Raw genomic sequence first — 13,565 nt, 5'->3', positions numbered from 1 at the left:
TGGCTAGCTTTGCACGCTTCTCTACTCCTTGATTTGATTCTTTTAACACATGCACAGAAATCCAGGTCTAAACTAAGTAGCTACAGTTTAAGTGTAAAAATTTTGTATGACAAAATAGCATACAAACAAAAATAAATTTTTAGAACTTTAGAAATCTTTCACTAAATTAAACGTTACTCACTAGGGGAAAAAATACATAGTACAAGAGTAAGTCCTTGAAATGAAAACAGCCTGCTAGACCCACAAACCCAAGCAAATCAAAAGACAACTTGTTCACGGAGATAAAGGGAAAACACAGAGAGGAACATTTTTAACAACGACTTTTTTCATTCTCTCTTTTTAATCTAGTATCAGTATCAAGAGCTGAATGGGGAGGGCCTTTGAACAGCACCTGCATGGGCCAGCAGTGAAGGTCACATACCAACCTACAAATCTCTCTCCACTGGCACTGGAGAGACAGTGTTACATTCCTCCCTTTGTACTGACATCAAGTGGCTTCAAGTCCATGTCCAAGTCTAAATAGTCAGGAGCTGTAACCCAATCGTAACTTGCGACTTCTGTGCGCGACCGACAATGGAAAGTGGAGACTGCGGATTCCCACCCTCCCGCACACTGCTTTGCGCCTTCCTTCAGCTCAGCCCCTTCCCTTCCCCATTAGCAACCTCAGCTCCAATTCTCTTGGGCTGGCACTGATTTATTGGGAGACCTGTGTAATTAAGTGAGTAGAAAAAAAAAAAAAAACAAGAAAAAGAAAACAACCCAGCTTCCAGCAAGTTTATTATAGAGGGCTGTGGGCTGGAGTAAGGGAATAGGTTCCTTTCACCAGGTTCAATTGCATGAGAGCCTTGGAAAACTTTCTGGCAGTTTGCTGCAAGGTTATTGAAGCGATTGCTGCATGCTTCAGTCCCTTCTCTCTTCTTTTTTAAGCAAAAGCTTAATGAAGGCAAGCAGGAGAAAGAACTTTCTGTTACCGTCACTGACCTGTTTTGACTTTTAAAAAGGAAAGTGATAGTGCAGTACAGGGGTATTTTAACCATTGCTGCTGCATTATTCAGCAAAAAGAGGAACATTTATTCTAGAGCTTTAAATTACACACAGCGGCCTCCCAGCAATGTATGGGGAACTGCTCAGCGCTTGTCCTACCAGAATTACTCTGCGGTGGTATACAAAATTTGTTTCTATTTTTCATTTTAACTACCTTGAGACTCACCACAGTAAATCCCCTTCCCAAGGGCTGTTGGCAAGACCTCAGGTGGAAAAATATATACTGCCGTACTCCATTTTTTTAAATTAGACAATAGTATAATTTGGGGTAATAGATTGTATTTCATTTCAAAAGAAATGTCAGAGAGGAAGAGATGAGATTTTAACATTTTGGTGGAATTTACAACCAAACAATTAGGCGTACAAAGGGAACAGGATGTTAACTGGCTCCAGCACAGTCACGGCCTGAATCTGCTCAGTCCTGTATGGGACTGCACTGAAGATGTGTGCCCTGGGAAAGTAAGGGGTCCTGGAGCAGACCCTAAAAAAGCCATGAAAGCTGCTGTGTGAGGGCATGGATTTACTCAGTGTGTGTGAAGAGTTATAAGCTCTCTTCAGAGAGGGTGGGCTAAAAGTGTGGACAGTCTGTGCTTCGCAAGATACCATTGTGGACCTGAAACTTGACCTTTGAGGGCTTGGCAATATCTGAGAGATAACACTTATTCTTCTGACAGCCATTGCGCTGAGAACTTTTTACCTCGAGCAGACATTGTGCTCACACAATGGATGTTCTCGGCCCAAACACTACTGTGATGACGTTTATTATGGGGTTGACAGTCCCATTACAAAAACACAGCCAGAGCTGCCAGCCTCTAAAACAGAGACGAGCTCCAAGCTGCACACGTGGTACAGGCGCTCACTCCAGCCCTGAGAGGACAACAGCACTCTGCAGCTAAAGTCCTCTGTAATCTCAGTTGTATGTTAACACATATTGAGTATTAAAAAGGTTGCAATCCAAATAGCAAAGCCTCCTCAGACCACAGAGGATCTTGAAGTCCACTAAAGACCACTTCATGCTAACAGAATTTGTTGGAAGTGTTTAGGTAGTTGTAGCACTGGAAGCCATAGAGAAACCAAAGATCAGCGGAAAAGTTCAAAGACTATTGTGCTTCTCAAAAAGACATCCCCTTCCCAAACCTCGAGGAGGCACAAGACAGCTGCTGTGTGATGTCTTCTCCACACCTCTGACAGAATTAAACATGACCACATGGAGCAGTGGAGCATCAAAAAAACAGGTACGGGTTTCTAGCTGTATGAACTCCCAGCCAGCTAATGAGGAGCTCACAAAATAGGCAATAACTCAGAGCTGCTATTTTCAGATCTAGATGTTGTGCTTTACTTGGAAAGGTTTATATATAAATATATACATCAATAGGAAATGACAGCATTTTTTCCTTGTGACGTTCTTCATCCCAGTAAATTACATACAAATATTCTGTGTGCCAAGTCTTATTCAGGCAAATTCTGGCTCATCAAAATCCCAAATCCTATCATTTAATTAATTTTACTCACATTAGCCATTAAGCAGTGGGTGAGGTGGACAAGTACCTAACGTCATCATGACATAATATTGTCAAGCAGTGTTGTGACAACTTTTGCATTTTAGACAAAAAAAGAGCTTAGCCAATCTTAACTGATTGGATTGACAGCAGGTAATTATTGGGTAGTCAGATAAAATTCAAGCGCATCTAGGGGAAACTGAAGCAGTAACAGCAACTATTAAAAATAGCTTTGAAGACAGCAGCAATTCCCCAGGTTGTTAAATAAGAAATAGCATTTCTCTTCTGGACATTATTGACAGTTGTCTTTATGATAACAACAACCATATCGCATCATTAGAGCGTAATGCTTTTCAATATTTCAGAAGATATAAATTAGCCTTTCAAGAAAGGTTCATGACCCTAATTTCATTTTCTCCAAATAAATCCAATGCAATGTCCTCAGAGAAGATAATGAAGATCTACAGCTCACCTGAGGAATCATTTAAAAGCCCATTAATCATCTTTAAAATACATTGTGGTAACATGTATTACCAGATTGTCCTTCTAGAGAACTGTATGTGAGATATTCCTGGCATGCAGTGGATTACACAACACTGCCATCAAACTTGGTCTGTCTTTACTGGAAGATGTGGAAACTGGAATATAAGACACAAGGGAACAAATCTTTGATTTGCAGTGTCCCAGGATAACAGTCAGGGGAAGCCAAACATATGAAGGGAACAGAATAGCTGAGATAAGGATGACTTCGGAAGACATACAGCATATGCATACCGTCGTGACGGGGAGAGAAATATTTGTTGAGAAAGAGCATGTACTAAGGTGTATTTAAAAAATAAAAATAAAATCATTACCTCAATCAATCTGTGCAAAGCAGCTCTCAGCTGCTTAAAAACTCCTGTTCATCAGGGCTAGAAAGGGGCCCCTCCAGAAACGTTTAGCAATTGCATAAATAAAGGAAACATTAAGCAGGTAACAGAAGCTGACTTATTTCATTTCAACAAAACTGGACAAAATTAGTCATAGTACAAAGCAAGTTTTTAAAGAGTAATGAATTACTCAATGTATTTGAAAAAAAAATCCAAGGTTGTTAATTATAAAATCTCTTGAAATTAATTCATTTGTAGCATTAGTTTTCTCTAAATGATTTGTTTCAGCACTTTTTCTCAGTTTATAGTTATATGCAAAATCAGCAGTGACAGTCTTGTTTTGAGCTGCGGTAGAAAACAGAGCACGGAAATTATGTCCAACTACAGTATTATTTGTTGATAGTCCCTACCTTCAGAAATTATTAGTAGCTGTTACTAAATACCAGATGCTGTCAGAAGTGATGAAGATGTTAATTTTTAGTCTTCACCACTTCAGATATCATCATTCAGTTTCTCTGACAAATGCAGATATTTATGAACTGACTACAGCAATCTTCCAGAACTGGAAATTGGTCTGCAGTATATGGTGGTGACTAACAAGTTGATTGTGATTAAAAGCAGAATCCTGTAACTAAAGTTAGCCCTGTGCTTAGCCTAGGGGCTGGGGCTGTTCCGACTTTCAGTAAGACATTCCAACTTTCGGTAAGACGAAAATTATAAAATCAAATACTTCCAAGCTGAGATATTCACCAAATCCTTTTGGTATATTCCAAGAATTGGCTTCCTCTGTCCTTATCTGTCTTTTCATAGGAAGTTCTGTTCTCTCTGGAACCTCAAGCACACTTTCTGTCCAACACTAACCTTTTCTGTTGAGTGTAATCCCAGCTAACTATTCAGATACAGTGGACTGTAGGCAATTCAACACCATTTCCCTCTGGTCTTTGCACATTTCTGCTGTATGTGTAATTGATACGGGGTCCCTGACAGAGATGCAGATATGGCTAGTAAGATACTGAACACAGGCTAGTCAGGTCCCTAAGAGGAATTAATCTTAAAAGCAGAAAAGAAGAAAAAGGAAGGCATAAACAATTGATATAAAAACTGATAAAGGAAGATAAAATACAACCAGACCTTCAGTTTTTGCCTGGAAGAGGTGATCAGTCTGCATGAGGAAATGCTTTGGGGCCTCAGAAGCAAAATCTTGAAGACTAAAATGTTACAAAGAGCTTGTGATTCACTGAATCATGGTTCTGTTTTATAAAACATCATACTGGGGCTGTGCCCTCAAATTACTTCCTCGTGTCTATAGATACCATTTGAATGTAAGTAAGCTACAGAATTAATGAACTTCCATCGTGACATTGCCTTAATTCCAACAGATGGTTAAAGAATTGCTTGTTTCTAACTTTTGCAGCAGTGTTATTTGCTGTGGTCTGAAGCACAAATCCTCCTGTTTGCTGAATACACTGAGGGTCCTGCCTGAACCCAGGGTACCAGGACAGAGAAACTTAGGGCAAAAGGAAGCAGATCTCCACAAAGGTAAGATTACTGTCTAATTTCATTAGATGTCTTCCTGCTCCAAAAACATCATTTAAAAATTGCCTAATGGATTACACATAGTGACTGCTCATCATTGAGAAATGGGAAAGGTAACATTTTTCACCAGTGATGACAGATTCCAGTAAACATTCTGTAATTTATCTGGGTAATTTAGCTGGCATTTAGCATGGCAGTGTTATGGAGGTAGACAGGAAAGATGTCTCAAAGCAGAGGCTGTGACTGAAATTATGGCAATGCCATAATTTTGATTTCCTGGTGTAGTGAGCACATACTACTCAAACTGAGGTTGCTTGATTTTTTTCAGAAGACCACAACTGACACCAAAGTCAAATTTCAGAATATGGAAGAAAGTGAAAACAAATTACTCTATGCCAGCCTGATGATCCAGGGCTCGTACTGAAAATAAATGTTATTGAACAAGTGAAGCATATGCTTTTATGTGAAGAGGATGACAAAGTCTATTTAGCTCCTTTGTTTGCACATGGAAGCTTGCTATTATTTTTTTTTAAAATAGTCAAAATAATAAAGACAAGACAACAAGTCTGGTTATTCAACTCCTGACTTTTAAAAGTAAAGAGAAAATGGAGTAAGAAATACATAAACTAGAGAGTGAAAGTCACAGGTTTGTTGAGAACTGACACAAGAGCTAGAACTGGGGACAGAGCAGCTCAAAAACCCCTAAAATTCTACTTTTTGCTCAGCGTGGTCAACCGCAGCAAGGACCTAACAACCTCCTATGATATCTATGTCAACATTAAGAAGCTTAACTTACTTTATTCGGATATGGGGATACAGGTCAGACATCAATCAGCTCACTTCCCAGTTTCATTCTGATTACCAGTTAGTCAAAAATCAATATTACCGGCTTGCACTTTTACTGCTGGATAAGGCTCTGATGTGCAGCCACAGAAGGAGCAGTCTGCGGCACATGGCTAACAGCCATGACTGAGAGTTCATTTAAAAAGTGTGCACTTCCAGCTCAAAATAAGTACGGCTATAATAAAAATGGGAGGAGAGAAGTTTTAAGGCTGTCATTATCATAATATCATAATAGAAAAATAAGAAAGCCTTATTTACAAATTACATTTGTTTATGGCCACTTCTTTACTCATTCACTGTTAGCCAGTATGATCCTTCAGCTTCCCTTCTGACTTCTGTCCCTGGCATGCTCTCATGATACACTGATGTAGAGCAACTGCTTCATGAAACTGAAGCTAATGGGGGATGCTCACTATCTTTTTGTAGTTCAGGCTCCCTTTTCTCTCCCAGTTTTGTTTTGAGGCATTTGGTGCTGGCTGCAACAGAAAAGCAGCATGGCGCGTGGGAGGGATGCATGACTGGCTAGCTGGGGAAAGGATGCCCAGCCACACTTCACCTGCTTCTTTCCTTGGTCTTTTCATTTCAAGGGCTGAGATCTTTTTGCTGTTGTAATACACTTTGCCTAACTCAGCTGTTGTCCAGGATCTCTCAATTCATTCCTATTCCTTCTGAATAACAAGAAATGGATTTATTTGAATAAAATTAATCTCAGGCTTTCTGTGTGTTAAAATAATTTAAGAAATTATTATTTTTATCGTTGGATCGAGAGGCATTGTCTACATTTTTTTCCCTTCCTCTCCTGGAGATAGGAGTTACATGTAGACTTTTCATCAGTGCCAAATAGCTTTCGCATGTTGTCACTATTCAAATTTCTGGTCTTTTAGTTAATTGGACCTTATTAATATCTCTCTAGATGTGAAAAACTTCATTTTCAAAACACGAGATAATCCTAGTGACAGAGCTACTTGTGTTTATGCTTTCAGTTGGAACAATTCACAATTTCCTAACCCAGCAATAATATTTTATGAGATCTTCTTTAAAAACTAGTGCTTGCTTTGCTTACAGAAACCAAGTGTGTAAAAACAATGTTGGCTGGCTCATTGACCTCTGGAAAAGAAGTGTGTCCACTATCCTCTGTAGGGCTGTCTGTCATATACCAGTATTAACTCATGAATTTCTATGCCAGAAAATTATATTTTCTTCTAATAACCCAAATCTTAGGAGAAAGAGAACTATTCTTAAGAACAACAGAACACTACAGAAGAATTTAACCAATTCCAAAAAGTTTTCAAGTGGTTGGAAACTCTCAGCAACATCTTACCATCACCCATTGCATTCACAGTGCTGCCTTTGCCAAAATCTCCTCCCATAACTTATTCCTGCATGCAGACTTCAAGCCCTTCTTGGCTGCCCCAATGGAGGTAAGATGGCCAGTGAAGGCCTCTTCCATTCTTGGTGTTACCTCATATCACAGTGACACCCTGCAGCAGCTCTCCTGAGTCACACAGCCATGCATGACCTTTGTGAGTCGGATCATCAGCCAGTAATATATGCTAGGTCATAACCCAACGACATATAAACCAAAACCATCCTCCTCCTCCCACTACTTCTGTCAACTTGTACTAATTTGAGTCCTTATCTCTCTAAGCTTAATTGGAACTGGCAGCAGCCTCATGGTAATGGAGCCTGAGAAGGCAGACGTCATCTGTGCTGCAGCAGCACCACAAGTGATGTGCGTCGTGACCGTGTCTACAAGTAAGGCATTTGGGGGAACGAGGAATGGAGAAAGCAGGGAGACCTTGGGGGAACAGCTACGAAAGAAATTAATTAAGTATTATTGCAGGGATGTTTTAATCAAGAGATTAGCTCTGCTTTGTTAAGTAATGAAGCTAAAACTTTTTTTGCTGCACTCTGCTCCAAGTGCATCTGTTCTGTTGAGGTAGGGAAATCTTAGCGGATATCAGTTCAGCTTCTTTTAACACCAGTTTGAGGGTGAAAAGTAAACAAAAGAGACTCCAGAGAAAAATATAACTGTTTCATAAAATGTTCTCAGCTCAAATCAAGAAGGTTGAAGCAATAGCACATCTAAAGGAACAGGAGAAGTCTGTTCACTGGTTAATGCTCAGCTTCATTTAGCTTCTGTTCATCCTGCTGGAAAAAGAGCTGAAGGACCTACAGCAGCTCTGATTTCACCAGCGTGAGCCTGAGTCTGCAGTCACATGATTACTGGTGCATCAAGGCGAGTTTTTGTAGTGCGAGGGCTGCGGAGCACAAGGTGTGATGCAGGGAGCATCGCCACAGCTCTGCCCTCATAAAAGACATTTTCCACAAAATTAGTATGGCCTCTAAACAAATACACAAATCCAAACAGCGGAATGAAGAATGTATGTTACTTGAAGTTTACATACAACAATACCAAAGAAGATGCAAGAGAGATGTGTGACAAAGTGAGAAGTAACATCAGAACCCACTCTTCCTTAAAAGTAGCCTTAGTGCCAGCATTTTTCACATTTTCTTTAATCATTGTACTGTTTTTGCTGATTCTTGGGGCCAGGGATCACCTCCTTTTAAGTGTTGATGGAAGACTTACTTCCGTGGCCTCCCAGTCTTGGACAGAGTTTTCACTTGTTACTATAATGCAACTGCATAATAGTAGTTGTTAAAAATAATACCTTTTAGCAATAGCTTCAAGACTAACTCAGCTGAGGATGAATCACTCTCTACTTTATTGGATTTTGTATTCTCACTTGCTATGAAGTTCACCAGCTGGCTGTGACTACAAAGCAAATAAGAATTTTTATGGGGAAGTACAGAAGTAAAGGAGTTCAGCTTCTGAATGAATCCCTCTGAAGCTCGGAAATTAAACTAAAACAACAAAAGCTCAGAGGAGCCCAAGGGAATTAGGTGTCCAGCTGTCATTCATTTTCTGAATTCTTTGGGCTATCGCTCTCAGAGGGATATATTTTCTTTTTGCCCATTGGTGAGCAATAAATTTAGGGAACAAATTTTATGTTTTAATGCTGTGGAGGACAAATGTATATATATGTATATATACATTCCAAAGCTGAAAGAACAGAGTTGATCTCAATTCTCCCTTTGTGTTACTAAGGATAGTCCACGTTTGAAAGACAGGTAATAAGACAGTCCTCGATTCTGGTAATTTTCGCCATTTGGGCATAGGTGAGAAATATTTTTAAATTGCACCTTTCAAGCCCATAGATATATGAGCACATTTTATGGATTTTTCTCTTTCTGGTGGTTGAGCCAGCAGGAACAGAGCCTCATATTTTATTGGTCCACTATTATTACTATGTCAAATGTCTCTATTTCTTTAGTTCTTGCAGCACACTGTGCAACTATGGAAGAAAGTTCATCTTTTCTATGTGACAGAAACTCTAAAATTCACATCCCTTAGGAAAACCTTTATTTCTAAGACTGAAAGAAGACTTTCAAAGACATGATGAATGGCAAACATCTACCTGCCACTGAGAACAGATGGACTCATCACCTACTCCCCTTTTGTGCTTTTGAGTACCTCTTTTATGTAAGGTTTATGACTCTGTAATTTCAAAAGTATTGGACCTTTTTTCAGAGTAGCCTTATCATTTGTCCATGATTAGGTAGTTTGTATGTCTCTATTGTATCATGTCCTAAAGCCATCAAAGTTATGATGCTGACCATCCAATCAAACAATAGGATCCAAGAGTTCAAGCTATCTGCTCTAGAGAAATAAAGACAAATAAAGAAATGGCTTTCAAAAGAACTTGAATGGAGATATTAACCCTGTAACGCAGCAAGTAAACACAAAATACGACAGTACAAATTTTACACCAAAGAAATACACAAAGTTCTTTCTTTTCTAGGTTCCTGAAATAATTCCCCTGAAGTAAACATGGTATCTAAATACTGAAAATATTACTACCTGCTAAAAACTATTGCTAAAATAAGGAACACTAACAGGTAGCTGGTATTTTAGGATGATTTTCTTTTTTTTAACCAAACATTCAGATATCGTAAGGAAAAACAAGAGTTTCAATGCACCCACAGCTGAGAAAATTGGTATGAAAATACAATAACTGTCAGAGAAAAATTGTGTCAGGCTGGTACTTTATGAAAACAAAAAGGTTTTGAGCTTAGCAGTAATCTTTTTGTTTAGTGACATCCTTGGTCTTCTAAGAGGTCTACAGTATTCGCTTAAATGTTTGCTAGATCTATTTCTGCACAGATTTATGGAAAAGCATGCAAGCTGCCTTAATGTTACTAGTTTCTAGAATTTAGCGGCCCCTGCATGGTCACAGAGAAATAGAAAGGTGCATAAGAAACTGTCTCTCTTCCTAAGCAAAAGTGTCACATGTGAGCAGCTCTGTTATCCTTCAACCTGGGGGCAGTTGGTGGCTCAGGTAGAACAACAGAGAAATTTCCTTCGCAGCTGGAAGAAGCTGCATGTCTGATGTTTGCACAACAAATTGTTCCTGCCTAAATACAGCATTGCTGATGAGCGTTCTGGACTCCTCAGCCAACTAACAACCAATACTAAATTAGATAATCAGGATTGGCAGCCTGAGTTCCATTCTCTCCAAAGGTCTGCAACAGAATAACGGCCAATGAAAAAATCTCAAGATTTTAGCTTCTCTGTGAGGCTACAGCAAAAAGCAAAATCAGTGCTATGTACAAAGCAATAATCTTAGGATTAAAAAAAAAAAAAAAAAAACTTTGGCTATTACATAATCACGTATATAATAATACCTACTGGACCAATAAAGCTACTTGCTGATCAATATCTGTATTATCAGCCACAATTCAATGAAGCCAAGTGCAATCAAGTATTCAATACCACCTAGCTTTTGTACAGTACTTTTCATCAGGGCTGTTCATCAGCACCTGGCAGTTTATTTAAAAAAAAAAAAAAGTGTTTCATTATCACATTTTAACAGGAAAAATGATAGCTGAGACAAGAGAGAGAAAGTGACTTGCTGAAGGTCATTCAACAGCCACAAGACAGAGCTGGGAATAGACGACAGGTCTCCTGAATCCCCATCCAACGTCCTCGCCATCAGATAGTACAGTCCTTCACAGTAACTCACTGTTCGTCTGCTCTTTCAGCAGCCTGCCACAAATTACATTCCTCTCTCCAGATATCAGTGTCCATATATACTGGAGTAGATAATTACTGGTAGTGCGTAGAAAACCTAGAAGATTTCATCTGTGGTAAAAGCGGCTAAGAAATAACAGTCAATCTTAAGCTACTAACAGGTAAAATTAATGTCCATTCCTCCCTCATTTACTAGAGGCAGAATGTGGTAACAGAATAAGTCCACACAAATGGCTTTGGTCTCTGCATTTTTGTCTCAAGGCCTGAATTTACAATCACCACTATGGCAAAGCAAACAATGAAGTTGACAGGAGATGCCCCAGAAAAACATCATGGAGACTGCCGTACATCTCCAAATTTCAAACCCAACAGCAACGAGATTTCTTCTTTTTTGTTTTCCTCCAACCAGACACATGTGGAAGGCACATGTGTAAGTTAATTTTTGGACATCACCAGAGGCATTCTTTAGCAGGTGTCGAAATAAAAGTTACCATTTCCTGCTCCTTAAGGGCTCTTAGAATTAGGCTTCCAGCCATAGGCTTATCTAAAATCCACGGAATCCAATTAAAACTATACCGAAGTCTAATGAATTATCTTTTCATGCAGTATTGGTAGCAAGAATTAATAGTTTGCATTGAAAGCATCTATTGCTGGTGAAATGAGTTAAAGTTCACTTTTTGAAGTAACATCTAATGGACATAAACACAATACAACTGAAAGACAACTGTTGTGGGTTTTTTTTCAGATGTTACTCAATAACTATTGCTGCAGTTGGTTTCCTTTCCTTGCTTCAATATCCACATTCACAATGGCTGCTCTAATACGGACACTATGAGTATCTCAGTTTCGCTAGTGAACATTGATGTTATTTGCTGAAGAACTAAAGGGCTGTCAGAACTGTCCCCTTGAATTGTCACAGTCTGTGTAGCTTTCTAATCTGCCTAACTGGAATGTTTCTCCAAAATTTAGGCTTTTTCTTTTATTTTAGCTACTCTATCCTAGTCTTGCATCGTGCAAGAAGCAGGCTTGAAATAGAACAAGGTGTGGTTCATTCTACCATACAGTGTTCAATAATTTGTCTTCTCCACCACGTGCTGCACACGAGTAATTGTTCCTATTGCTGTGCATATGATGGTATCCCCAAGAGAAGTCACTAATGCAACAGGCTGTCAACGATCAGCAATAGTTTAGGTACTAGAGAAGTTCCGTTTGCATTATTCAACAAGATCATAGAATCATTAAGGTTGGAAAAGATCTCTAAGATCATCTAGTACAACCATCAATCCATCACCAGCATGCCCACTAAACCATGTCCCTCAGTGCCACATCTACCATTTTCTTGAATGCCTCCAGGGATGGTGACTCCACCATCTCCTGGAGCATCCTGTTCCAGTGGCTCACAGCTCTTTCTGAGAAGAAATTTTTCCTAATATCCAATCTGAACCTCCCTGTGACACAACTTGAGGCTTTTATCTCTCATCCTATCACTAGTTACCAGGGAAAAGGGACCAACACGCACCTCGCTACAGCCTCCTTTCAGGGGGTTGTAGAGAGTGATAAGGTCTCCCATGAGCCCCATTTTCTCCAGACTAAACAGTCCCAGTTCCCTCAGCCACTCCTCATAAAACTTGTGCCCCAGACACAGCCTCTTTGCCCTGCTTTGAACAAGAAGGAGCACCCAAGGCTTCACTACTCCAAAACCACCTTCTTCCTCAATTCTGAGCACCAAGATCCCTATGCAGTCCCCACTGGAAGCTCAGAGATGTGCCCTTTTTTCACCAGATGACTCCTGAGAAGGGACAATATGCAATAGAAAAATCATATCCTCGATGACTTAAATTCATTTAAGAGTCTACAATATTCATTGCAAAAGCTCTAGCTACACCCTAGCCGAAAGACCTGGTCACTTAAATTCTGTGAGTTCTTTAATAGAGCAATTTATTTTCACTTTGATAAAAAGCTGTCAGGGCTGTCCGATACAATTCTTGCATCCCTACCTCTCAAATATAGCCATCTCATTAAACAAAAAAGTAACAAAGTGGTTTGTTCATGAAATAAAGGTATCAGTTTCCTAAGGGAAGTGATCAGGAAAAAAAAATCATTTTACACAATCATTTCATCCAGCTTTTATGAGATCCTGAGGGGACTGCAAGTGTCATTGTAATCACTCTACGGATTCTGGAAGCTAGTAATGAAAAGGTCATTTTTCTTGCCAGACTTTTCAGAAGCACTGGTGGCACTGGAAGTAGAGTACAAGACAGCTGCCTCTCCAGTCCTCACTACAAAATTATTCCCAACAAGAGCATCTGAAGCAACATTTATACATTACCTTTACATAAAACATGTGATTAGATTTATGTCCACATTCTATCTCTATTTAGTCTCTAGGATGTATTGTTATGTTGATCGTTGCTGATTTTTTTTTTAATTTTTAACGTAGGTGTCTTGGTTCGGTTATTGGTACTCCACATCATAACATCATGTAGTGAATGTATCTGGTTCTCAGAAGAGAAGGACTACTACATTCCCCACGGCACTTTGCTCCTCTGTTACCATTTTCCAGCCGAAGGGAAAAGATAAAAGCTCACAGTATAAAAACTTGCAGATCACGAGACCTCGTCCCTTTTTTTCCGCCATCTCTCATCTTGGCAGCACCTCGCTCTCCAGCCGTCTTATTGTCGG

At 39.4% G+C, this 13,565-nt stretch overlaps 1 long non-coding RNA gene across 2 annotated transcripts in view; it reads left to right on the top strand.

Moving 5' to 3' along the window:
- Nucleotides 1-13,360, top strand: part of LOC110400632 — a 31,247-nt gene extending 17,887 nt beyond the window's left edge. Inside the window, exons 1-4 of one of the 2 annotated variants that reach the window (XR_002439976.1) lie at nucleotides 1,746-2,279; nucleotides 4,827-4,951; nucleotides 7,440-7,546; nucleotides 13,324-13,360. This is a non-coding gene — a long non-coding RNA (uncharacterized LOC110400632). Of the gene's footprint in view, nucleotides 1-1,745; nucleotides 2,280-4,826; nucleotides 4,952-7,439; nucleotides 7,547-13,323 lie in introns of those variants that run through there. The other variant, XR_002439977.1, reaches the window with a different exon arrangement.

Source organism: Numida meleagris, chromosome 5 (assembly GCF_002078875.1).
Source record: "Numida meleagris isolate 19003 breed g44 Domestic line chromosome 5, NumMel1.0, whole genome shotgun sequence".
NCBI lineage: Eukaryota > Metazoa > Chordata > Aves > Galliformes > Numididae > Numida > Numida meleagris.
This window is presented reverse-complemented; position numbering and strand designations above follow the sequence as displayed.